Source organism: Alligator mississippiensis, chromosome 3 (assembly GCF_030867095.1).
Source record: "Alligator mississippiensis isolate rAllMis1 chromosome 3, rAllMis1, whole genome shotgun sequence".
NCBI classification, from domain to species: domain Eukaryota; kingdom Metazoa; phylum Chordata; order Crocodylia; family Alligatoridae; genus Alligator; species Alligator mississippiensis.
In genome coordinates, this window is record NC_081826.1 from 101,060,775 (window position 1) to 101,087,603 (window position 26,829).

General features: G+C 40.4%; 1 protein-coding gene across 5 annotated transcripts in view; it reads right to left on the bottom strand.

The window, feature by feature from the left end:
• CDH19 (cadherin 19) overlaps positions 1–26,243 on the bottom strand; it is a 101,407-nt gene extending 75,164 nt beyond the window's left edge. For 2 of the 5 annotated variants that reach the window (XM_019490572.2, XM_019490575.2), the window contains exons 1-2: positions 25,891–26,229; positions 22,399–22,471 (exon numbers count right to left, since the gene is read on the bottom strand). The gene's annotated coding sequence lies outside the window, so the exon portion shown is untranslated. Of the gene's footprint in view, positions 1–11,558; positions 11,752–22,398; positions 22,472–25,890 lie in introns of all 5 variants that reach the window. The other 3 variants (XM_019490577.2, XR_009460779.1, XM_059724265.1) reach the window with 3 other exon arrangements.
• Between the last annotated feature and the right edge of the window lie 586 nt (positions 26,244–26,829).

The window sequence follows — 26,829 nt, forward strand, 5'->3', positions numbered from 1 at the left end:
TGAATCTCCTTTGAATCGAATCAGCACCTGAAGCTTCACACAGCTCTAGTGTTTTCTTCAACTTGGGAAGCGGGGCATGCTACATGTAATCGCCTCAGCAGGACCAGATGTACAGATCTGCCCCTTGCAAGTCTCTGCCTCTGACACACTGGGGGGAAGGGGGGGTAAGGCTCCTGCCTCAGTCTCAGCCTGCTTTGAGCTGGGGACTGCCCAGCTGGGAAAAGCCTCCACTGCAAGGGGGTTTCTCCACCCCTGCCAGGCTGGAACAGCTGCACACCCTTGCCTCCTGCAAGTCTCTGCTTCTGACCCACAGGGGAAGAAGGGAGGAATTAAGCCCTCACCCCTGTCTTGGCCACCTGAGCTGGGGTCTTCCCAATATGGGGATGGCCTGTGCCATGAGGTGGGGAGGCGGTTTCTCTCTGGATTACTCTCTTCCCCATTGCTTGGAGCAATCCTTCCAGGCCCCCTGGCATGTCCAGCTAGAGCCTGGCACCAGCAGCAGCCAACAAGATACGCAGGGCAGTCCAGGGGTCTTGTGCTAGACAGTAGGGCCTGATCCTTCCTTCTATGGAGCCAGCCTGGCCAGGCACAGACAGAAGAAAACCCCCTGCAGCACAGGGGCCCACCAGCTAGGAGGATCCCAGCTTGGGGGACTGAGATGGGGGGCAGGATTTCATTCCTCCCTACCCACTGCAGATCAGGGGCAGAGCCTCACAGGGAGCAGGGTTGTGAAGCCATCCATCCAGGCAGGGATGGGGAATGCTTCCCTCCCTTCATGGTGGGAACTCCTCCTAGTATACCCTAGTCCATGGTGGGGTAGGACCTGGGCAAGAAGGCTCTGCTTTTCCCTCTCTACAGGGTGAGGAACATCTGGAGGTTGGGGGCTTATGCTGGGCAGCCAATGAGGGATGGCCCCTGCCCTGGATGCACTCTGATACCCTCGGTAATGTCTGGCATGCTGGGAGGCATGCAAGAGCATCCCTCTCTTGCCTTTTGGCTTTAGCCAGTGAAGGCATCTGCCTGTGTTCCCTGACTGAAGAGTGAGCATGACTTCCATGTTAACAGTCTGATCTACGCTGGTTAGAGAAACTTGTGAAGATTGGATCAATTCCCCCTCAGGCTTTTTGACTGTCTGTACTTGGCCCCAGTGAAATCAATGGGAGAAGCACACATATTTTTAAATATTCTGAATTTTTCATTTAGGTTTGTGTTTTCTGTTCTATCTGGTGAGTTATTATGGAGGCAATTCTTCATTTTCATGATTGTAAATTAAGAATAACAACAAATAAGTCATTAGATTTCCTGCCGTAAGAGACAAATATCACATCACATTACAGCACTTGTGTGTGAGCAAAATTACCATGCCATATTTGTGAAATGAATAAATAAATATAAGAGCAATAAAAAACTGCACAAACAAATCTAGGCACTGTTAACTATCCCAATCCTTCAATTAAAAAGGTGATCATTTGTACTTCTAGCAATTAAGTTTGCACTCTGTTTACTAATAAAATGTAGAGACAAAGGTCAATAAAACAGCGAGCCATTATTTTTAACACTACCTAGGGTTTTTTCAGTAAGGCAGAAAAATTGCCCTACCAAACGTGAGTTAGGCAAAAAAAATATATTTAGATTCATGACCATATAATGGATATTAAGGGGGAAAAAAATCACAGTTTACCACCAAGTGATTTTTTTCCCCCTAAGTGTTATGAATGTCAACCAGGAAATTCATAAAAAATGCACAATTTTACAGAAAGTTTGCAACTAACTTGAGACAAGAAAAAATCAAACTTGTCTGCTACCAAAAAATACATACATTATTTGTAGTCTGCAGAATAATAGGAATTAGAGATTGGAAATGACCTATTAGTTTATCTAACTAGAAGGCAATATTTTTTTCCCAGATCATATTCTCGTTAGTCCAGTCTTACATGTCTCAGTTATGAAACTTCCTTTCTTTCCATTTCATAGTACATATATTTCGTATATCACTGTTAAGAATTTTATCTTAAATATTTAGATTTATTTCCTCAAGTTTTTTTATTTGCAGTATTCCACTATTCCACCCCTACATTTTTTCTTGCTACTTTTAATTCACACTCTCAAATATGTTATGTTGTCTATATCTTTTCTTAGTTGTGTACATCTATGAATCAGTTCTTCCTGTTCATCATTTTTGTTGCCATTACTTGTTTTCACCCCAGCTTCTAGTCATTTTTATAGTGTTCAAGACCAATAGGGAACATATAAACAGGGAGCGTCTACACGTGCCCCTGACTACACAGTTGTTACCGCACAGTCATTTTGTACTTGCTCTAGCCATTACTGTGCAGTACTTGCTGTAGCCATTACTGATGCCACACTATGGCGATGTAGTATCTCGTGTAGACATGCCCACATTGCAGTAGAAGGAACTACCTGGGTCATAATGACACCCAAATATTACACACACAATCCTGTCACAAAACACTGTTCATAAATTTATCAAGCAACATCTTAAAACTTGTTTCTGGCACCTACCATTTGTATTGGCATTCAGAAGGCCATGTTCCACATACAGTTCAAAAAGTTCCATGAGACTTTTAACTTCCATAGTAATTGTGAACTCCATTTTGAAATTTGATGTGAAAACAAACTTTTCTGATGTTCACAAAACACTGACTTGGTATTTTCCTTCCTCACCATATTTTTGAAGGTTAGTCTTCAGTTTGGAGACCTGTAAACCTACATCTGGAACTATTCCAAAACTCCAGTAAGTCACCTTTGTTTTCTGGGGATGGAATTGTAATCTCTTTCTTCCACTTTCACAACTGTGGGGAATCAAAAGCCTGGATCTTGGTCCTTGTTTTCAAAATTCTGCATCACTGAAATTTAGTGTTACCTTGACCGTGCCTTAATATAATCATTATTGATGTTTTAAATTATTCACATTGGGATGTACTTTCCTTGAAAACTGATGTCCTAAGTATTTTCTACTTTCCCACACAATGGGCATGTCTACACAAGAAGCTAACAGTGTAATAATACTGTGCAGTAGCATGCCACAGCACAAACCATGCTAATATGCTACTGCACAGTATTATTAGGTTACTGCACACTAACATTACTTAAAAGGTGTTCACTGGTTCTACTGTGCGGTAACTTTTGTTACTGCATATTTAATTAGTACTTGCTTATACAAATACTAAATTAAGTGCACAGTAAACACTGCACACTAATGAACATGTAGACACACCTGATCAATTGTACTTGTGCAAATTGGGTACAAAATGTTGCTACTCTTATGCAGCAACAATGTTCATCTCCTCCTTTAGACTCACTTTGCACAGGTTTTAAGTTATTATCCAAGGTAAAATTCATGTAGAGTTAGGTAAAACCAAACCATCCATGTAGCCAGATGCCTCATATCACAAAAAAATTAAAATAAATAGTTACTATCATTGTTTTTATTAGTATTAGTATTAAAATATGCACTGTTTTGGGGGGGATTATTGTTTCTGAAGCAGGGAAAAGGGTAAAATCCTAATTCATAAACATCTTAGTATCTTGGACAATAGCAGGAAAGAGTATGTCCAGAGAACAGTACTATATGCCCATGCCCTCATCTCCATCTTTTGACATGATCTCTGCCGTATTTTTCTGCCCTCCGCTTTTAGCTTCCTTGTTTCACTGAAATACTGGGTTAATCTTCCACATATTCTGCTCAGCCTCATCTGCCTTCCCACTTCAAGAAGGCACTGACTCACCGTCTTTTTTCCAGTCTTCGTTTAAATTTGTCTGTTTATTTGAGCCTAAAATTGATCATCTGCCTACTCACCTGCCAGTTCTATCCCTACCACTGTATCTCATTTAAAATAATAGTTTATTGCATCTTTATCCAAGTTTCTTAACTCTCTTCAATCTTTGTAGTTCATTATTCCCCCTTTACCTGCATGAGTCTCTGTATCTTCTCTGTTAAATGTTATCTCTCCATCATACATCTCTCTGTGCAGCTTTTTTGATATTTTACTTCATAGAGCACTATTGTAAAAAATAAATTGTGCTGCATTATATTGTTGAGCCAAAGTCCCTGTGGGCCATTCAAACGGTAATTTTGCCTTCCTTAAGAGCTACTATAACTTTGTAGTCCCATCTTTTATATCCCAAACTGAACAGTGTCTGATAACTTCAGTACTTTATGTATTACCAAAGTGTTAAAATGCCTAATCAAACTCTACATTTTTAACTTTATTACTTTCTCTTTTTTCCCTAAAAGATGAAACTCAGGCTGAGAAGCAAGTAAAAGACAAAGGGCAATGTGGACCCTACCCCTAGTACTAATGGGGAGAGAGAGCTCAGGGGTAATTGGCCCCTCTCAATCCCTGGGACAGGCTAACTCAGGCAGAGCCCAGGTGTGAGCAGTGGTAGACAGGCCTGGGGGCAGAAAGGGAAGGTCAGGTAGCCATGAACTTAATAAGCACAAGTGCTGATCCAGTGAAGGCAATCTGTTCAGGGGAGTTGCAGGAGGTAGAGCTCCAGGATACAGCCAGACTGTGTGACCCAGGGGAAGGACTCTGAGCTGCAGAAGGGTTGAAAGGAACGCTGCCTCTAAACTAAAACCATCCCTAACAAATGTAGAAGGAGATGGTGAATGAAGATCATCTTCTGTCCAGTTGTCTAGTGGTTTGAGCACTTGGGATCTAGCCCTTTCTCTCCTTGCGAAGACTCAAACCCAGAGCTCCCATTTCTTAGGAAAATAGCCTCACCACAAGGCAATGGGCTCAGAGGTTTGGGTGGGGGGAGCTTTCCACTCCTCTTGAGGTGGACATCAGATTGCCAAAAGTGCAAGGTGCATGAGGTTAAAGAAGAGCAAGCAAGTGGAACAAATGACTTACTAACAATTGGTTAGCCTGTCTCCTGGAAGAAGAAAGATCTGGTCTGGACTATTTTAACCAATGGCTATTTTACATAAAAAGCATAATTATTCCCAGCAGCAAGTACTGGAACCTAGGAGAGAGCTATACATGGGAGGATATGAATTCAAATGCTCCATTAGCACTCTAGTTCAGGTAAGTATCTTCTCTCAGAGTGATCCAGATCCTGACACGACAAAATCACCTCTCTTAGTCCTAAATTAGGCACTTAAGCTCAGAAAATTAGTGGGAGTTCAGACATATCTGTGTCTAGAGTTCTTATGGGCTAGCTGCTCAGTGACTACTGTTGACTAGGCAATCTAGATCAGTTTTGGGAGACACATAGCCCTCTACATTCACAGTGTAAGAAACTCTTTTATGTAACCAATCTGAGTCACACTTCTGGGACAAGATTGCAACACCTAATTGGAAGCATCTCTAATGCAATTATGATCTGACCTTGAATTATAAGAGATGTGACTATAAGAAACCTGGGGTTCAGACCATAAAACAAAATAAAGGTGTGTCATTCTCATGCAGTAGTTAGGAAAATAACCAGTGGCAACATTAAAACTTAGACAGAGTTAAGGGGAAAGAACAATATAGAAAGTCACTAGCAGTTTCGTCCAGAGGAAGCAGTCTGCTTATTCCACAGAGTAAAGTATATATTGCATAAATGGTAGGTGTCCAAAGTTCTATACCAAGGCAGGAGAAATCAGCAGGAAATATTTTTTAAATCTGTAGCTATCTTCTGCAGCTGTAGCATCCATTAGGGATTTCAGGCAAAACCTGCAGGGACTTCCAATTTAGTTTTTGGTTCCAGTATAATCATTAAAAAACATTATTACTAAAATGATTTGCTGGAACAAAGTAGGCAGAATCTATACAAATCCCACTTCAGGAGATCACCCCTTATCGCTGCAAGGCTAGCACTGAACACTAAATGTTAAGGCCTGTTTCAATTATCTTGAATGGATACTCAACGTTCTAGCTAATAGGGCTGGCTCTAATACTGTGTGCTAGTGTATTACATTGCAAAGCCTGAGATCTGCCTTTCACACCTGGGAGACTAAGAGCCTGTATCAGAGAATGGGAGTGTAATGGAAATTGTGTGACCAGCCCTTGTTAAGAAGGGGATATATTATGTAGTTCTGAAACAAAGCGTGTAGCCAGGCACAAAGAGTTCATGTGACCCAGGAAGAGATGAGAAATTTGGAAGCTAGGCTGTGAAGTTAGAGGAACAACACGAGGCACTGGAAAATAGTGAATTTATCCTGTGATGTTGGATAGTTGGTGGTTAGATTATAAATTCTTTCAACTCTTATGTCCTGACAAGTTAGTTTATTTTAAATAATTGCTCAAGCTGTATGAAGGTGGCATAGGAGTCAAATTGACAAGATGTTAAAAATTAACAGACACTTGGAAACACATTATCACTATAGTTCAGCTTGCACATCTGGATTCTTTTTACATTATATTTTATTTTCTTGAATGGAAACTAGTATATAATATGTGACTGAGAGACGCAATCAATGCCTATATTTGGAAACTTACTATTCAAAATTAAAGAAGGCTTGTCATATTTGCGAAAATAGGTATAAAAACCCCTTTCATAATGAAACCTTTAACTTTCAATAGGAGGTATTATAAGCAATAATTTAAAGTATTTTTCAAGTGTGGTTTTTTGCTTTATTTTTATTTATTTATTTATTTATTTATTTATTTTTTATTTTTTTTGTAAATGTTCTGTCAAAAAGTTTAATATCACTATTGGTTATGAGAATGGACATTTGCACCCTGACACTAATTTTTATGGATATCTAGTACTTAGAGATAATTTAAATCACCTTTCTTACACATTTGCTACCATTTTCTAAAAAAACCTCTGAAGCTTTCCATGGTTTTCTTTTTCTTATCACAGTGGCTTATGAAGTGTTGCAATAAAGAAAGCCTTCTTCCAAAGGTGAATGGACATTTTTCCATAGACTTCCAAGGCCTTGTATCACAGCTTATGCATATAATCCTGCTTTATATCCATGTCTGTTCTCCTTAAATTTTCCTAATGAATTGCAGTACTTTCTAGTCACTACACAGCTAAGTGAATGCAAACTAAATAACTTTGACATTATCTACATAAGCAAATACATATAGATACATGTACATTCATGCAGATAAATACCTGGAGATGCAGTTTTGATTGACTTGTGGATTGCTTACACAAAGGAAATTCTTACAACTGTAAATCATTTTCCCCAGACAATCTTTCTCCTCCAGAGTTGGTTTTACTCAACATAATTCTCCTTCTTTTAAGAGTCTTACAGGGATTCTAACTGCTTAATACACTCATTCTCAGCCAGCTAAAATTGGGCAGGCCATCATGTTGCCATAGCAACTGATTGGACAAAGACTTAATTCATTGGTTTGTCTGAGCCAGAACTGAGATTCTGCAGACAGTAATAGTTTTAAATTATTTATGTCTTGTCTATAAAGTCCACTGCCAATGGAATGTATATTTAATAAATAGGTGTCACTTCCTTAATAGTGAGGAATACACTTCAACTGTCCTATGCTGGCACAAGGCAGTTATGTGTTTGATAGCCAGATCATCAGGAAGTCAACGGCAATGAATAAGAACAGGAAAACACAGTTCAGTAACACTAATAATTTCCATGTTGAGGTGCAGAATGCAGAGGTGTTAATAATTTATTGGATGTTTATTTTTATAAGAAAAATAAGAGTAACTCCAGAAGTAGGAACTGTTAAGCTCTGCAAAAATTGTCAGGACAGGGCAGTAGCAGGGACACAGATTGGTTTCTGGTTTTGCAAAGTATGGGCTTGTACTCTGTTTTCCCTGCTCTAGTTCACAAGCATAATATGTGGATTACACTGTTTGCTAAAGAATAAAACATTTGTTCTATAGGGGCTTGAAAAGGGAATGGAAAACAACTTGATTCATCAGTATGTCATAAGGTGTGCTTTTTGATATACTGCATTATGTTACATGGGAATGTACATGGTGTGATGCAGTCATCTGTTACGTTGTATGATGCCATGGCAGACTTTCAACTTTCAGTAACGAAAATAATGACAGGTTCAGATCAATACATTGAGTAGTAGGCATATATCTCAAACAAAAAAAATATCTTTGGTATTAATTGTACTGAAAACACGCACTAACCTTAATGTCGCAGGGCACTAAGGTGCCTGCTCCTATAAGAGCAGAAACTGCCTGGGAAGAGGGTCCTAAGAGCCAGGCAGAAGCCCACAGGTGCAGGTTACTGTGACAATAGGTCAATGAGTAAATCAGCTGACCGGGAGAGGCAGGGCTCTGGGCAAATATAAACCCCAGGGCTGGGAGTAGGAGAGGAGTTCTCTGTCAGCAGCTTGGGGGGGGGGGGGGGGGGGAAGGAACTCTCCAAGAAGAAGCTCATGAGAGAGGCTTGGCTGCTTGTTTATCCCAGGTAGGTTTAAGGGGCTGCAAGAGCTCACCCGAGACTCTGGCTTACAAGGCACTTAGTGCTGGGAGAAGCTGGATGTTTTAAAGGGACAGAGCATACCCGGAACCACTTGTATTATGTTATAGCCCAGGGACTCAGATTTTAGTTGCCGTTTGACTGGTGGATTGGGCTGAAGCTATTGGGGAAGGAGGAGGCCTAGTTGGGGGCCCACGACAGTGTGGGGACCCCAGCCCCAGAGAAGGGCATGGCGATCAGGGCTGCAGAGAGCCCAGTGAGGACAAGGAACTGAGTTATAGCAAGGCCCAGGAGAGACAATACCATCTGCGAGGCTTGGGTCATAGTAAAGGGGCAGTTTGGAGCCACACATCTAGCCCATAAGGCTGAGGGTATTCCATGAATCATCCATTTTTTGAAGCAGGACGCCAAGGGGTCTAACAACCCACAGGGTTCAGAGTCCAGCAAGACTGTGTCCAGATAATGAGAGCAAGGGCAGCCTCCCTATTTTAAAAGTACCAGCAATGCATGGTGAAAAAGACCGTGCTTGTTGGGCATCCAACAGCCATCCCTGGGGACCCCATCCCGTGACACTTGACCACATAGCACTGATAAACATGTTTCTGTAATGGTGAATAATTTCAGTTAATGGGACTGGGCCTACTTTTCCAGGGCCTTCTATTTAATTCAACCTAATTCCACTGCCTTGTATTTATAACTCAGGATATAATTTACAATATGTTAAATTAAAAGGCTGCTTCTCTAACTAGCATGATAAATCCACTTCCAATGGTTTAAGTGATTATATTTTGTATTAAGGCTATTGAGAATACAGTCCTACTGTGTTATAACTACGCAAAGCTCATTCTTAAACGTGCATAACACTTGTATAAATGACTTGTAAATGTAGAGTTGAATCCAACCCTACATTGGGAAGAAAATAAACTAGTTTACCAAATAGGTCTTTTTTTTTTTTTATCACAGGCTTATATCATTTTATATACAGATGATGGGTGCCTCCTGAGATTGATGGGGTACCATTTGTAGGCATGAGCGGGGAGTGAGGAGTGCCCACAGAATGCAGCAGGGTGGCGAGTGGCAAGTGGGGACTGCCTGCAAACACTGACAGCGGTGTCAGCGGTGATAGGGGGAGGTGGTGAGCAGGGACCACCCAAAAAAATGACTGCAGTCAACATCGGGGGGGGGCACATGCCCCTCCTATGTGTTGCCTATGATTTTATATAACCAATTCCGTATAATTTAATATCTCTACATATCATTCATGGAGCCAGAAGAGTCTTCAAAGTCAATACACTGCATTTTCACATGAGATCCTGAGTACTTCACTCAATCATTCTGATACTAAATATTTGATATGGGCAGCACACGTGAGGAGTTGAGGCTCCTAGATTATTTTTTAAAATGGCCATTTTACTGTCATCCTGTGTTTTTAATATTTAGGGGTGAGTTGTACCTGTTATCTTCCTTTCACTCTGTCCATGGGCATTTCTTTCAAATAGCAGGCCTATATCTGTACATCAATCAGGGCACATCTACACAAGATGCTTACTGTGTAGGAGCCTGATGCTACTGCGCAGTAGCATCACATAAAAAAACAGTGCAGAGATACTAGAGTGCAGTAGTTTTAGGTTACAGCACAATAGTGTCATTTAAAAGGCATTCAATGGTGCTACTGTATAGTAACTTCAGTTGCTGCACATTTGTTTAGTACTTGCTTATACACTGTGTACCACTGTAGGTTAGTGTAATTTAAAACATCCTACACACTGTTCTTATACTCTGTGACTTATTTAGGCCTGGAGCTAACAAGCAAAAAGGTCAGCTTTATGCTAGCCCTTAATCTTCCCTTTGAATATTTCCACAGCTGAAAATCTTGACCAAAATGGATATATTTGATATTGATGATGATGATATTGTAGCAGTTAATCTCTTTATCTGAATTATAAGATCATAGAAAAATAGGGCTAGAAGGGACCTCATGAGGTCATCCAGTTCAGGCCCCTGCTCAAGGCAGGATCATCCCAGACTAACCATCCCAGCCAAGTGTCTGTTTAACTTTCTTTTGAAAATTTCCAACAATGGACATTCCCTATATTCTCTAGGTAGACTGTTCCAATGCTTGAATTATTGTACAGTTTACAGAGGAATTAAAACAAAGAAAAAAAGGACTTTCAGTGCCACTGTATTACAGAACTTTAAACTTGTTACAAATCTGCTTATCTATGGGAAGTGCCCAAATCATCAATTCAGGAGTTATTTATAGAATAGTAACATCAAGGAAAAAATGCCTGGGAAGTTTTATTTCCTTTAAAAAAAAAAAAAAAAAAACAGAACAAAAAAACCTCCGCAAAAAATTAAAGCTTTTCAGAAGCGTACAGGAAATAAATGTAAAGAGATTACCTTTATAAATGTAATGTAATAACTTTACAGTTACTGAGTGAAAGAATGGTGTCATATAAAAATAGTGAATGGGATTTTTATTAAAAGGACAACAAAAACTTCTAAAAACTAGCATATATTCTTAGAAAGAAAGCTCATAGGAAGATAATACATCAAATAAAAACTGAAAGTAGTAAGATAAGGGATCCTATACCTTCTAAACTTGCCTTTCTAAATACCTATGGCATTTGCTGTACATCCAAACATTTAAATCCTACTGACTACTTATAACAGTACTAAGAAAATGAAAATGTCAGTCCCATCATAGAAAAGACAATTTAGAATAAAGAAGTAATATCTTCAGCAGAGTTAAAAGGGTCAAAAGCCTGAAATCTTAGGAAAAAAGCTTGACAAAATAAATTATTTTAAACTTCTAATCAAGCATTTATTCCTGTGTAAGAGTGAAATAATAAATTCTATGACCGAAGAGGTCTTCAAGAAAGTTGGTAGGTCAGTTACCATTTCATCAGTGTCCAATGTCCAAAAGAGGGCAAACCAGTTTGATTTGGTAGTGCACCAATTGAGTTCAGTCTTCAGATGTTAATATCAAAGTGAATGATAAAATACAACAGAAATTAAATAAACTTTGGGTGAAGACTAATTTTCTAATAATATAAGAATTATTATTCAGATTATTGCAGCACAATCTATATGTGTTTGATGACCTCATTGAAAGGAAAACTGCAATTGTTTAAGCATTTAGGGCCACGTGCGTCTGCAGTACTGTTACTGAAAGCAGGGAATTCCTTACCTTCCTACTATCCTGCATGCCTCCCCTCCTAAGAAACTCCTGTTCATCTTCAAAGCTAAACATCTTCTATGCAGAGCACAAGACCTTCTCCTCATGAATGTATAGCCTGTAAAATTCTTCCACACAGTCTAATAATTATTATTAGCCTAACTTCATTTTAATTCAAATGTTAGTCCTCCTTGATGATAGCAATCTGTTTACAAAAAACAAAAATAATTAATTAGAAAAAAAGGAACAGCCTGTGATAGATATTAATTTAGTCATTTATTTTCCTAATTATGGATTGCACAGGATTTTACTATGATTCAGTATAAGAACAAAAGTAAAACAGAATGTGTATTGAATTTAAACAATCTGATGGTTGCTCAATCAAGTTCTTGCCTAATTTTATGCAATGAAGTCCGTTGAGTGGATGTCTTTAATATGTTGTTTTGAAAATTATAGATTAGTCCTCGCATCTGGAAATGAATTAATTATTCTATTAACTACTAATATTCAGCAGAAAGGGAATACTTAAATGATATCTTTATACTCAACTCTGTTTTCTCCAGCAAGAGAATAGATCTAGATCTATCTAGCTATATCTGCCTAGCTATATGATATCTAATATATATTGGGGAGTAAATAATATTTACTATTACTAATATTTACAATGTTTACCTCCAATATATATTGGGGGTAAATATTGTGAATATTATGCTACCTTGTGGATATATAGATATAATAAGTGTATATATCTATATATAGTATTAGGGTTAATATTTAAATTGGGGTCATGTGTGTGTATGACCCTAATGTAACTATTAGAAAAGTTACATTTAAAGATTTAATTTAAAGTTTGCAACCTTTAAATCTTAGAACAGTTATTTCCTGTGAAACAAAACATGGGGGTAGCTCAAAATGTTATGCCATTTCTTTTTGGTAAAATAATAAAATAAACAAGATATCTCACATAAAATACCCAAGTTCACTTTTAAACATTAGAAATTGATCCTCTCTCCTTCCTCCCCCGCCCCCCCCCCCGCAAAAAAAATCCAACAACTTAGTTTCCCTGAATGTGGAACCCCTGGGGTTTAAAACTAAATAAAACCAAGCCCTGAAGTCAATATTACTCTTACCAGTGATTTTAAATTTATTTTTCTTTTTGGATCATTTTAAAATATATATATATATTCTTCACAGACTAAAATGGAATCTTTTAGCTTTTATTTGCTGATTGCCAAAAATGTGGGTTTCAGTTTCAGAGTACATAAAACAGTGAGTAAACTCCTTGATAAATAAAGAGAATGTTGGGTTTTTTCCCCTTTTTCCCCTACTAAATCTACTTAACCATGTCCATTGACTTAATATGCAGCACAGAAGATATAACACAGGGACAACCAAAGAAAAGGGTTATAATCAGTATTTAAATGGGTCATTGTATCTGGTATAACTCAAACAGACTTTAGACTGTTAAACAATTAGCATCTAGCTTTACGTAGATACATAGATGTTAGGGTCGGAAGGGACCTCAATAGATCATCGAGTCCGACCCCCTGCATAGGCAGGAAAGAGTGCTGGGTTTAGATTACCCCAGCTAGATGCCTATCTAACCTCCCCTTGAAGACCCCCAGGGTAGGGGAGAGCACCACCTCCCTTGGGAGCCCATTCCAGACCTTGGCCACTCGAACTGTGAAGAAGTTCTTCCTAATGTCCAGTCTAAATCTGCTCTCTGCTAGCTTATGGCCATTATTCCTTGTAACCCCCGGGGGTGCCTTGGTGAATAAATACTCACCAATTCCCTTCTGTGCCCCCGTGATGAACTTATAGGCAGCCACAAGGTCGTCTCTCAACCTTCTCTTGCGGAGGCTGAAGAGGTCCAGGTGCCCTAGTCTCTCCTCATAGGGCTTGGCCTGCAAGCCCTTAACCATACAAGTGGCCCTTCTCTGGACCCTCTCCAGGTTCTCCATGTCCCTCTTGAAGTGCAGCACCCAAAATGCATGCAGTATTCCAAATGCGGTCTGACCAGTGCCCGATAGAGAAGTATCACCTCCTTGGATCTGTATCATGCATCAGCAGATGCATGACGAAAAGTGCCATTGGCTTTTCTGATGGCTTCGTCACACTGACGACTCATGTTCATCTTGGAGTCCACTAGGACTCCAAGATCCCTTTCTGCTTCTGTGCTACCAAACAGGTCACTTCCTAGGCAGTAGGTGTGCTGGACATTTTTCCTCCCTAGGTGCAGCACTTTGCATTTCTCCTTGTTGAACTGCATTCTGATGTTTTCTGCCCATATGTCCAACCTGTCCAGGTCTGCTTGTAGTTGTTCCCTGCCCTCCAGTTTGTCTACTTCTTCCCACAGTTTTGTGTCATCTGCAAACTTGGACAGAGTACACTTCACTCCCTCGTCCAAGTCTCTGATGAAGACATTGAAAAGTATCGGTCCAAGGACCGAGCCCTGCGGGACCCCACTGCCCACACCCTTCCAGGTCGATATCGACCCATCCACTACGACTCTCTGGGTGCGACCCTCTAGCCAATTTGCCACCCACCGGACTGTGTAGTCATCTAAGTCACAGCCTCTTAACTTGTTCACCAGTATGGTGTGGGATACTGTATAGAAGGCCTTCCTGAAGTCTAAGTAAACGACGTCTACCCCTACTCCTGCGTCCAGGCGTTTTGTAACCTGGTCATAAAAAGAGATTAGACTAGTCAGGCATGATCTAGCTGCTATGAACCCATGCTGGTTTCCCCTCAGCATAATTTTTTCCTGCCGGGCTCTCACAAATGTGAGCCTTGATAATTTTTTCAAAGACTTTGCCAAGGATGGAGGTGAGACTGACTGGCCTATAGTTGCCTGGGTCCTCCTTCCTCCCCTTCTTGAAAATGGGGACCACATTGGCCCTTTTCCAGTCCTCCGGGACCTGGCCTGTGCCATGAGTGTTCAAATATTCCCGCCAGTGGCTGTGCAATGACGTCAGCCAGTGCCTTCAGTACCCTCAGATGGAGCTCATCTGGGCCTGCCAACTTAAACGCATCCAGTTCCTCCAAGTATTATTTTTACTTTTTATTTTACTATTTATTTACTTTATTTTTATCTTTATTTTTACAGTTACTTTACTTTGTCTTGGAGGTCCCACCTACTTATGACTCTTAAGTATGATGATTAACCATGTAATCACACATTAAGTGGTCACCTAACCACACATTCAAGCAGTCAATAGCATGATAAAAAATGGAATAAACTACAAAGTTATTCCACAAACAAATTCCATACCACACCCATTAATTGAATATTTGGCCAGGTCCCAGTGAGGCAGGAGCAAATCCCTCAGTAAAACAGAAATCCTTAACTAAACTAATAGTTATTCAATGCCAGTTTATGCAAATGATATATCATCATTCCTCCCTGAATATTATCCTATGCTGCAGATAAAGAGGAGGGGAGACAAGGGCACAAAATGTCTCTCCACTGCTATGAAAATAAGTTAAAACATGCTCACATGATCCTAGCTAAGAAGGGCCCTGAAAAACAGAGGAAGTCAAGAAGAGCCAGTGGTCCTTCATAACTTAACCTGGGCAAAAATTTCTTCTTAACCCCAGATCTTGGACTTGATTTGACTGCATGCACAACACTTAGACCCCTGAGAGGTTTCTAAGTACTATTACAAATACCAGAGCACCCAGGTAAAACTCTCATCTTTGCCCTTACACAATGTCCAATGCTGCAGAAGAAGATGGGAACAAAATAGAAGCCAATATATAGTCATGAGAAAAGAGACGTTTCTACAAGTCCCCTACAGTTTACCAGTAGAAGCTCCAAACTGTCAATTTCCAGGAAGCTTCCACATACATGAGAATTTTTTTTTAAACCTCTGTGGAGATTTCAAATTCTTGAAATATTAATACATGAAGCACACTCCTGTCACATTGAAATAAATATTCCAGAATCTAACTGAGCTGCAGCTTGAAGCATTTCAGGTTTCTGGTTCTCTGAAATTTCTTTTGGAAGAACACTTCCTCCTTCACTTCTTCTATGCATGTTAGAAACCTTATTCTAACTTAAAGTCTAAATCAGTATCCATTTGATCTTTTACTAATATTTTTTTTTAAACTTAAATAGCTCTTCTCCCACCCTAATATTTATTGGCTAAATATATTTGTCAAGAGTTGTGATATTGCATCTCAACCTTCACTGTGCAAAGCCAAATCAGCCAAGCTCCTGCTCTTTTCTCTCACAGGAGATGTTATATCTTTTGTTAAAGGTACAGCAGAATAACTTCACACTTGTGGCTGCCCTGCGTTGTGGATACCCCAACACATGGGGCAGCAGTAGCTGCCACAATGCCAACTGTGGCAGTCCATTCATGCCAATTGTGGGGGTCACCAGCTGCTGTTATGATGGCAGTTTATTTTTTCCAAACTCCCCAACAAAGACAGCACACTTGAGTACTGCCCCTGGTTATGTCCCCTCAATTATGCTACTATATTGCAATGGCTTTCAAATTTCCGAAAGCCATGGAACCATTTCCTATCCCTTCTTCAGCCACAGATCCCCTACCACTATTCTAAAGTCTGATACAAGTCAAGTGACCCAACCTCATAATGGTAGCACCACCTCCCAGCCCACTCTGCCGTTACCTGCGGTCTCTTTGTGGAACCCCTGATGACCTTACAGGGAACCCCTAGTTTCCACAGAACACGGTTTGAAAACCACTGTTCTACTTTATGCGATACCTATTAGCTAGTGCACTAGTATGCTATTCAGACTTTTTAAAAGCGATTCAACATATAATCTTGCCCCTGTTTTCTTAGTGTCTTATTCTGATCTCTTTCCTCTCATGTTCACTGTTGGATTCAGTGACACATTAAGTCTGTTCTGCTCCTAAGTTCCTATTGGTTGCCTTACTTTCCTAAACTGACCCATTAAATTCAGTATTTACATTAGATTGATAAAGACCGAAAATAAATCTTTTAAAACACATTAACACAAATTAAAGTTGAACTGTTGTTCTCAGGTCATACTTTATGTATCATTTGCATCTCAAGGGGAGATGGCTGTAATTGTTCAGATGAAACAGGAACTGGACAGAAATGTCACTTAGAAATAAATCTCGTACAGCTTAGGAGAATAATTTGTAATTCTGATTGATTTGTTTACTACACCAGTTTCCATGTTGGATGAGAAACTGTAGATGGAATTGAACAATACTGGAAGGATGGCTGTTTTTTGTTGTTTTTTAGTTGGAATCTGGTTCTCATGAAATTTCTAGCATAGTTTTGAAACTAAAGAGGTGCATATAAAATTTGGATAAAAGCTGATTGCTTGGATATTTTTCTTTCCTAAATTTAAAATCAAAACTGGAGACCCATCACTTTTTTTCTAAAGTTGCAAAGCCTTGTAAAATGTTTCTTTTTGGAGAGGAGAAATATTCATGTCTCCTACAATCTTCCCTTTCACATTCTTATTTTTGGGTGAGTGGAGGCGTCTATCATGTAAAATGAGATTCATGGCATTTAGTGAAATATTTCTGGGAATCACAGGAGATTTATAAGAGTTTAGAAACTTGCTGCTCAAACTTGTGGAGATGGAAAATTCATTTCCCAGCATCCTTCAAGGTTGAGAGTACGAGGAAAGGTGAACATGTCACTTTGTCCCCACCTTTACTCAGCTGTTCAGGGAAGTGGCCTGACACACCTGTAGGTATAAACCAAAATATTGAAATAATCAACTATACATCCTTACTATAAAGTTTCTTCTCATAAAAAATCCTATCTAAGAAAAATCACTGCTCATTCTCTGTATGTTACTAAGAGTTGGCCAATAGAGACTTTATCCCCAGATATCCCTATTAAAAATTAGCATTTGCTACTTTCTCTAACATCTATAATTAATTCAACTGGAGCACATAGCAACATAGTCTATCACAGTTTTAGATTGCAACAGAAATGGTCTGAAACAAGTTAGCATAGCTGAAATGGTTGGCAATGGATCAGTATTAATATTGTGCCAATCATTAGTACCTGCCCACTCCAGAGAAACTAGTGATCCTCCTGGCAAACTGAATTTTGAGATTTTTTTTTTGAGGAATCCCAGTGTTACTGCCACTGATCACCCATACATTGTGTAATCCTATGGCTTTCATGCCATTGAGCCTTCACTCTGAATCTTACAACATAACATTGAGGGTTTGTCGGCTGACATGGGAAGCATACCTGAAGCATAAATAAGTGTGCATGCAAATGTTTGCAGACAAGGTTCTTTGGGTAGATGTTATATATTTTATTATACCAGCTAAGTAAACCTGTGTTGGCCCAAAGTGAGCATCTCAGGGCTACTTGCCCTCAGGACCTTGTAAGTCCCAGCCAGCTGGTATTTGGGGACACTAGCCGCTTGTGCCACCTGGAATGCTGAAGCAGCCCTGAGAGTGGCCCCTGCCCCTGCCTGGGTCCTACCACTTGCCTCACCAGCAGGGATCTTGGTGCTCCCTGTTTAACAATTGCAAATTCTCTGATACAAAACCAAATTTTCTCATTAAAATACACTGTTTTTTCCATTGATTAAAATGAAATGCCACTGTATATATAGAGAGAGATCAGTTGGGAAATGTTTTATTGACATATTTATAATTTTAAAGCAAATTGCCTCCTCTGCCCCCTTCACTCACCAGGATGTGGGGACAACTGTAGCCAGACCCGTGGCTGTTTTTATGGCTCTGAGCAGTGCCATCCCTTACTGTTCTGCTCCCTGTGCCTGTGCCCAGGCCACTGTCATCCACTACTGTTCCTAGGAAGCCCTCAACTAGGACACAGGGGCTGGGCTGGGCAAGCCCTTTCCTTTCTAGGCTGCACAGGCTGCTCCTGCACAGACTGCTGTAGGGGAGCAGAGCGGCTCGAAGCCTAGCTCTGGCAGCCTCTCTTACCCAGAGCACTCCCCCACCCCTGACCCCATCTCTTTCTCACTCACATACTCCTGCTGCCACTTCTACCCCTCCCTGCAGCCTATTACAACCCCCAAGTAGTTGCTGGGACCAGAAATGCCCCCACCCCCACCCCAGGCCAGGGCTGCATGTCCCAACACTGATGTGGGCATGAGGCAGGGCTGTGGTCTGGCAGTTTCCCCTGCAGCTCCTGCCAAAAGGTCACATTCCGTCTGGCAGCTAAGCACAAAGGGTGTGAGGTTTGTGGGGGGGGTGTAGGGTTTGGGGAAGTAGGGAAAAGGGGTGTGGAGGTGGATGTGGGGTTTGGGGGGGAGGTGCCAGGGGGGATGTGGGAGGGTTTGTGACTGGGTGTAGGAGTGGATGTGAGATTTGTGGGGGGTTGGAGGGTTTTGGATGGGTGTAGTGGTGGATGTGGGATTTGTGGAGGTACGGTTTGTGGGGGGTGTGGGGCTTCTATGTGGATTGTGAAGGGGTTTGTGGGTGTAGAGTTTGGTGGATATGTGGGTGTAGGGGTTGTGGGTGGGTTTGTGGGGGGGTTTGTAAATGTGGGTTTCGTGGAGTGGTGTAGGGTTAGTGGGTGGGGGTGTCGCTTTTGTGAGTGGATTGTGGGAGGGTTTGTGGGTGGGTATGTGGGGGAGTGTGTGGTTTATGGATGAAGGTGTGAGGTTTGTGAGTGGATTGTGTGGGGGAAGTTGTGGGGGTATTGTGGGTGTGGGGTTTGTGGGGGTTTGTGACATGATCACCCACTCACCCCCCCTCATAGCACACAGCCCCCACTGCCAGCAGCAGCAGCCAGTAGTGGGCACTCAAGGTGCTCATGGGCCACTGGAGGCAGAGCCACTCCAGTAGCACACAGTGCTGCCCAAGGCCCAGGAGCTATACGTGGTGCATGAAGCCAGCCCAGTCCACTGGCATGCATTTTCGGCCAGGACTGGACTGGCTTCTGCTGCCACCCAGGATTCCTGACATGGCACACAGGAGCCATGCACCCTCAAGACTGGGCTGGCTCCTGCCTCCATGTGGTAGGCATGTGGAAGCAGGAGGTGGTCCAGCCCAATGGTGTGCAGCTCCTGCTTGCAGTGCCAGGAGTGCTGCAGCAGCTGACCTGGTCCTACCCAAAGACATGCACCAATGGACCAGGCTGGCTCCATGCACCATGTGTAGCCCCTGGGCCTCAGGCAGGAATATGCACGGCTGGTGGGACCCTGCCTGCAGTGGGCCATGAGTGACCTGAGAGCCCACTGCTGGCTGCTGCTGCTGCAAAGGGGCTGTGCACCATGTGGGGGGTGGGTGGGGGTCCCCCATCCTGCCTTCCCCCACACCCTTATGTTCCTGTTTACTGGGGACAGAGCTTGGGTCTCATTCAGCTCAGAGCCACTGCTGCCAGCTATGCCCCACTTCTATTTTCTCCAGCCTGCTAAAGCAGCGTATGTGGGAGGCATAGAGATGCTCTGGCCAAGTGACAGAACATCTCTTTTGGAGGACCCAGCCTCCATTTGCTCTGGGGTATGTTCCAGGAGTTTGTACTGCACCACTTTTTTTCTGGTGTGTTTTCTTTTCATACCAGTATTTCCTAGTATCAAACATAGAGTCTAAACTGTGGGAAACACTTTTTTGTTCATGGTGTGCCTCCTGTGGTGGCTCAAACTGCTTTGAGATACCACAACAGACATGTGTTTGCAGCTTAAGGCCACGTCCAGACGTGTGTGGATGTTTTGTCCCCCAGGCACAACTAGTGGTGGCACATCTTGTTGTCCTCAAGGAATGTCTGTGCCACACATGCACTGGTATGTGGCAAGTTACCCCGGGTGGGGTTGGAAAAGCTGGGAACAGCACTTGGCTGGCCTCAGCAGCTTTACCTGGCACCTGAGGGCTCCTAAGGCGGCAGCAGCAGCAGTGATCCTGCCATGCAAAGCCTGGCCGGCAGTGTAGTGCAGCTCTAGCGGGCTGGGGTTTGGCTTTGGGTGACACATGCTGCTGCTGCATGCACAGCTTTGCTTTTTTCTCTGTGGGTTATTTTGACCCACAGAGGAAAAAACCCTCCACACTGCTCCCTTGCAACAGGGAGAACAACAGGACATGCGGTATGTGGTGCCACAGACATGTCTGAGGCACCACATACTGCATGGCTGCACTTATCTGAACATGGCCTAAAAGGCTATTTGTCTGCTTAGAAACCCACTAGTATTTGGGGGGGGGGGGGGGGGGCTATTTAACCATGAAGGGGTTGAATAGAGAAACATGAGGCCCTGGTTTTGGACAATCTGTCAGTTTTTCTCATAACCACAATATTTACATTTCCAATTTGAATAATGTCTATAAAGACACTATTGTCAATAGTTATTTCAAAGATTCCTTGGACACTCCATATACTCAGCAAACGTAGCATTTGCCAAGAGTGCATTTGGAGTAAAACCTCTCTTTACATTGTCTCTCTTCTCCAGAAAGGACATTCTTATTTGTATGAAGAAACACCATTGGTTTACATCAAGGACACACAACTAATTAGAAATGTTACTTTGTATTTTAATCTCTCTCTTTTTAATATTACATGATGTTCTTATCTAAATAGGGTTTTTCTGCTTCAGGAGGCTGCTGCTACTTCTAGAGGACAATGTAAAAATTTCACAGACACACAAAGGTTTATAAAAAGATACCTCTTGTTTACATTTACGTAAAAGACATTACAGGTTAGTTCAAGTTATACATTTCATAGTCTTAAAACAACTGAAGTCTAAAATATTTGCCATGTACTTGGAATGACTTGGGGAAATATTTGTAGGAAAGTATTATCCATTAGCCTCTAATGGTGTCCATATATCAAGAGTTTGCTAATTGGGGATCAAAATTATATTAATCCTTACTTGTATGAGTAGTTCCCCTGACTGTAATATAACAATTAGATGAGTAATTTGTTACTGGTAGGTGACAAAGAGCACCTCTATATATGAAATTAGTGTGATGCAATAAACTCTGGTGCAGTTCATGCTAGAGTGTTTACACATGCACCTAGGAACATAGCACATTGAGCTGGGGCAGTGCAACCCCTGCCTGAGAGCTTGTGGGGATCGGTCTGTCAGCTCAGAGCTGCTCCTCACAGCTCAACGTGCTGCAGTGGGGCTGTCTGGGGCATGAGGGTGCTTCAGTGCGGGGCTAGGTGAGAGGCGACCCCCACACTGTAGCACTCTTATACCCCAGCCAGCCACATCGAGTCTTTGTGGCAGAATAAATAACTCCACTGTAGGATAGTAGTTGAGTTGGGCAGTACTATCCTATGGCAGAGTGAATTAGTTTACTCCAGCCTAATAGCACTACTCATGTAGATGGTGATGTTATACTGTGGAATAATTAGTCAGCTCTGCCATAAAGCATCTTGAATAGATACACCCTAAGACTCACAGTTTGATCCTGCATAAGCATTTCTGAAATTTTCATTCAAGCTGTGGTTTGGTGCACTATCTGTGAACATATTTTAGATGTCTCTTTCTTATAATATTCCCCATTTATATATATAGTCATATCTCAAGTTCATGTTAGGTTTTCCCCTAATCTTTCAGAGGAAAAAGCTTTTCACAAAAGGATAACACAATGATTACTTAACAAAACAAAACAAAAAAAGATTAAGTTAAAGAATTGAAAAAAGCGCAATATTTACATGCAAGGCACCATTTATCTTATGCTATTCAAAAGGGTCTCATTTTATAACAGTAACACATTTCTGCAAAAGAACACATGAAAAGTTGAGCAATCAGCACAGTTTATCTCCATGTGACATTTCCAAATGCTATTTATATATTTCATGGGTCAGTTTCTTTATGAAAATAGCCCTGTCCTCCAGCTATCTAATGATCTGGCATTTGAAACCAATTCAATTTATATGTTAAATTTGATGTTAAGGGAAAAACAGAGACACTCACCACATTTCTTTATGTAGAACTGGTTATCATCTTCTTAATTTGTTTGGAAAGCTTGCCTTTTTATTCTCCAAAGCTACAACATGGAATAGAATGTATGAATTAAATAAAAATGTCTGGTTTATTCACTGCTAGGAGTTGGTCTTAGAGAAAATTTCAGACCTAGCTAAAGTGGTATCAAAGGGGAGGGTAAGGGCAGCTCCCTAATTACAGGAAGCAGGATAGAGGGGAGAGCAGCTTTTATAGACAGAAAATGCACGGAATTTCAGTGCAGACTTAACTAAGGGATACAGTCTACACCAGGTGTAAGGATAGCACAGATTTACCTACCTTACAATTTTAAAGTGTTGCTCACAATTTAATAGCATGCTTAGCCCAGATTAATTATAAGAAGTGTACTATACTATTAAATCGGGAACACGTTCTTTGTCTTTCTTAGAAGAAATTACAAGAATTTTAAAAAGTCAGGTGACTAAAAATCCTTGCTACTTTAATTGACAGCGTTTTCCATCTCCCTCAAGTAGAATTATCTTGCAAACAGAGCTTGTGACCATTTTTATTACTTCATCCACTCTGGAGACAAATATCCATTTTTCACTAGAAGACAGTGTAACTGGGGAAATCTCATTGTGTCAGAAGAAGTAAAAAGCAGCTCTTCATTGTTCAAACTCTTTTAGTGTTCAAAAGAAAACTTTCATATTGGTGTTTTCTGGACAGTTAGGTGGAGTTTCTGGTGTAACTTTAAGGGATAATCCTGCTACTAGTTAGTTTAGTTTTGCTGCTGACTTTAAGGGGAGAGACTTTTCTTCCATATTAACTTTAAATAAGCACACATTACACTGAATTGTTGGAAGGTCAGAGCCATACAACTCCTTGTAAAGTCCGGGGGTGTTCCTCCTCTTAACATGTGCTTTACAAAGGATACACACAACAGACAAAGAATTTGCTCCCGATTTAATAGTATAGTACACTTCTTATAATTAGTCTGGGCTGGATTGCACTCTTACCACAGTCCTGGGCAGAACAATGATGGACGGATACACAATATGAAATCTGCTTTTCCATCGCTTCAGCAAGGAAGGAATATGCATCAAATGGGGACAAGCTTTCCATACCACACCAGCTCAGCTGTGATAGCAGAAATAACCCTCCATCCTCTTTTATTTTATACTCATTCATCTGTAGGGGGGTTAGTAATGTCACCTAGAAGCTGTTCTCCCTGCACTACAACCTGGGATAGCCTATAAAGGGAAACCAAAGGACATTACACTTCTTTGTTCCTCTGTACTGGTGTGTAATGCGCTATACAGTTATGCCCCCCAAGAGCACAGGTGTGAAAGTGTTCTCTATCATAAAATTTTCTGCAAATATTGTATATATCATGTAAATTGTTTCAGGTTATATAAATATTCATTTAGATTTAATCCATGTTTTCTAGTGCTCTATCATTTTGTGAACAAGGACCACTGGCCATTTCAGGTCTGGGATGCTAGGCTACCTTCTAAAGAAATGGAGCACATATCTTATCAACTATAAATCACTGAGCAATAATTACCCATTCAGCCCAGATTCATATCTCCCACCTTCTAAAATATTTACTATCTACCAGAGCAGAACTTTTAAGATTGCCCCTCCCCCCCCCCCCCCCCCCACAAAGGTAAAGGTGAAAGGACTAGCACCAGGGCATTCTCTCTAGTTTGTGTTCACCTGTGAGCATAATAAATATACTATATGTGTATCCCAGCCTAAACCTAACCTTCAGAAAATGCTGTATGATGCACCACTTTTCCTGATCTATTATAAACATTTGTTTCTGATTTCTAGACCTGGTATAAGCAAGTACATGACAAGTAAGTGAAATACATCCCTTCGATGAAACGCATGTTACGTGTTTATAAATGGAAATGAATCTATGCTGGTAGTTAAAATTGTCTGTCGTCATTTCACTGTTTCAATGAATATCAGGAATTTACTTGTGTTGGTCAATATATACTAGTTACATCACACGTCAATATGTCTTGATAATCGCGGAAACAGAGTCCTTATTTTGAGATACTTTATAAAAACTCTAGTTTAGCATGAGGAGATGGGAAATTGATAAAATCATTTTATACTGTATCTTTAAACTAATTAACATTTTAATTATAAAACTGAATAGCCTTCCTTTGCAGTATTTCTGATTTTTATTCTCATTGTATTATATATTACTCTCCTTACAGTATTTTGATACAAAAACTAATATTTAAGTCTTTTCCTTCACTTAATTAGAAATGTCTCTTTTTCACTGCCCATTAGCCATTATTCTCATGCTTTCATTAGCTTGAGAAAAGGCAATAAAGCTTGAAGCTCTGATACACCCCTTTGGCATGTTATGCAATCTGTCTGGTTCAATCACTTATAATAGTAATATGCTGAACTTTAGAGAACTACCTTTGTAACCATTATTAGTTGAACCACGGACCAAATTAGCTGCACTTAACTTTGACAGTGCAAATGCTAAGTAATTTCACTGAAGTAATATGGACTTGTGCAGCTAACAACAAAATTTGATTCCAAATGACCATATATTGCAATATTATAATAATGAATCTAAAATAATACAACCTCTACCTTTTTATTGTAAAATAATATTTAAAGTTGAATGAACTGATATATATATTGCATTTAAATATGTTTTGAACTATTAAATACCCTATAGACTTTTTATATAACTTTCTTTTGTCTAGTTTCATCAAAAAATGAAAGAACAAAAAAAATCAAATTTGATTTCTTATGTCTAATAACTAGTTTATAAAGGCAAGACAGCTGAAATATTTCATCGTATTCTGTACTAGTTCTTGGACATCTTGTTTATCAAACAAATGCCATTTTATACGTGAGATCCAATAAAAGCAGAGCAATACCTTTTTGCTGCCTGGAAGGCATTTCTATTACCAGATATGGGATTTCAAAGTGAAGTGGGAGCAGAAGTATGTATGTAAGACAAAGAAGACTAAAAAGTTTTTTAGTGCTGCAAAAGGAGGATGAATTGCAGAATATGTCTCATTCTAAGTGTGATCACAAGATAACAGAGTTTTTACTCATTTCTGTGATGACCTGAAAACTGATGAGCATATTTAATGATTATCTCTTGGATGACTATACATGATGCCTTGATAAACACTCTGTCAGGGAGAGCTGGCTTGCAGGAGCACAGCTTGGTAATCATGAGAATTCAAAGATGCAGGATATAAAGAAAAAGTGGAGACGATCCCACCAGGTGAATCCAACTGTGGGTAAATAGTTTCCCCCAAAAGGGGGAATTTTTGAAGGGGTTCTGAAAAAAAATGCAGAAGGCTACTCTTATCAAACCCATTAGAAAGGAGTTTTCAATGGTTTCTAGTTTTGCTTTTGCCTTTTGAGGTCCTTCAGGTGTACTCTAGAAGCAGCTAATTTAAAAATTTTAAGTATAATTGACACCGATAATGAAGGGGGGGAAAAAAATCAAGATCTTACCTGTGTGACTCCAGGAACCTTGTAGCCTTAAAGGAATAGGAAGTACAGAAATCAGATTAGATATACCATGAGGAGAAGGAAGGAATTCTTTTTTTACTTCACAGCCCCTCAGAAAGCTTTAGAAGTTACAGCTTTCTGCCAGTAAAAGATACTTCTGCTTTTAGTTTTGAGAACTCGCAGTATGTCGCTGCTTACTGCTGCTATTTTGGGTGCTGTGTGTAAAACTATGAACACAGGCACTTTTGTGCAAAACATCATAAGGCCTCCCTGATGTTCATTCAGACCCCAGAATTAAAATGCAGAAGGCTCTAGCAAGCAAAATACAAGCTGATTTTCTTTTTCCTAGTGGAAAAATAAAGCACTCGCTGGCAAGTAACCAAGGTGGTGAGAAGGTAATTCATCTTCTGTGAGAGTATTTTGCAAGTGAAAGGGACATGCCCTCTGTTTAGAGATTAGTCAGGAAAACAAATGATCAATTTAGAGCAGTCACAGAAGTTACATAATAGAAGAGAAGGTTACTGCAGTCTGTTTTTTGCCCTCCAGTAATGATTTTACCAAATCATTTCTGTTCAGAAAAAGTGCCACATGAGAGAACCATATCCAGGATACAGCTTTATGTCTTTCCTTATGTTTTCTGACAGCTTTATGAAAATAAATCTTGTTTTACCCTCCTTGCAGAAGTTTAATAAAACTATTTTTTTGGCCTCTGGCTGTTATACACACACACACACACACACACACACACACACACACACACACACACACACTCATACACTTGCACATTTTGTAGATTGAAAGTTACATGTGTGTATATAGCATTTCCTTTCTCTTATTAATCAATTATAAAAAATAAAATAGTAAAATGTCTTGGATTATAGATAGTTTTGAAGAAGTCATTATAATATAAATAGCATTTTGGAAAATTTTTACTACGATTGA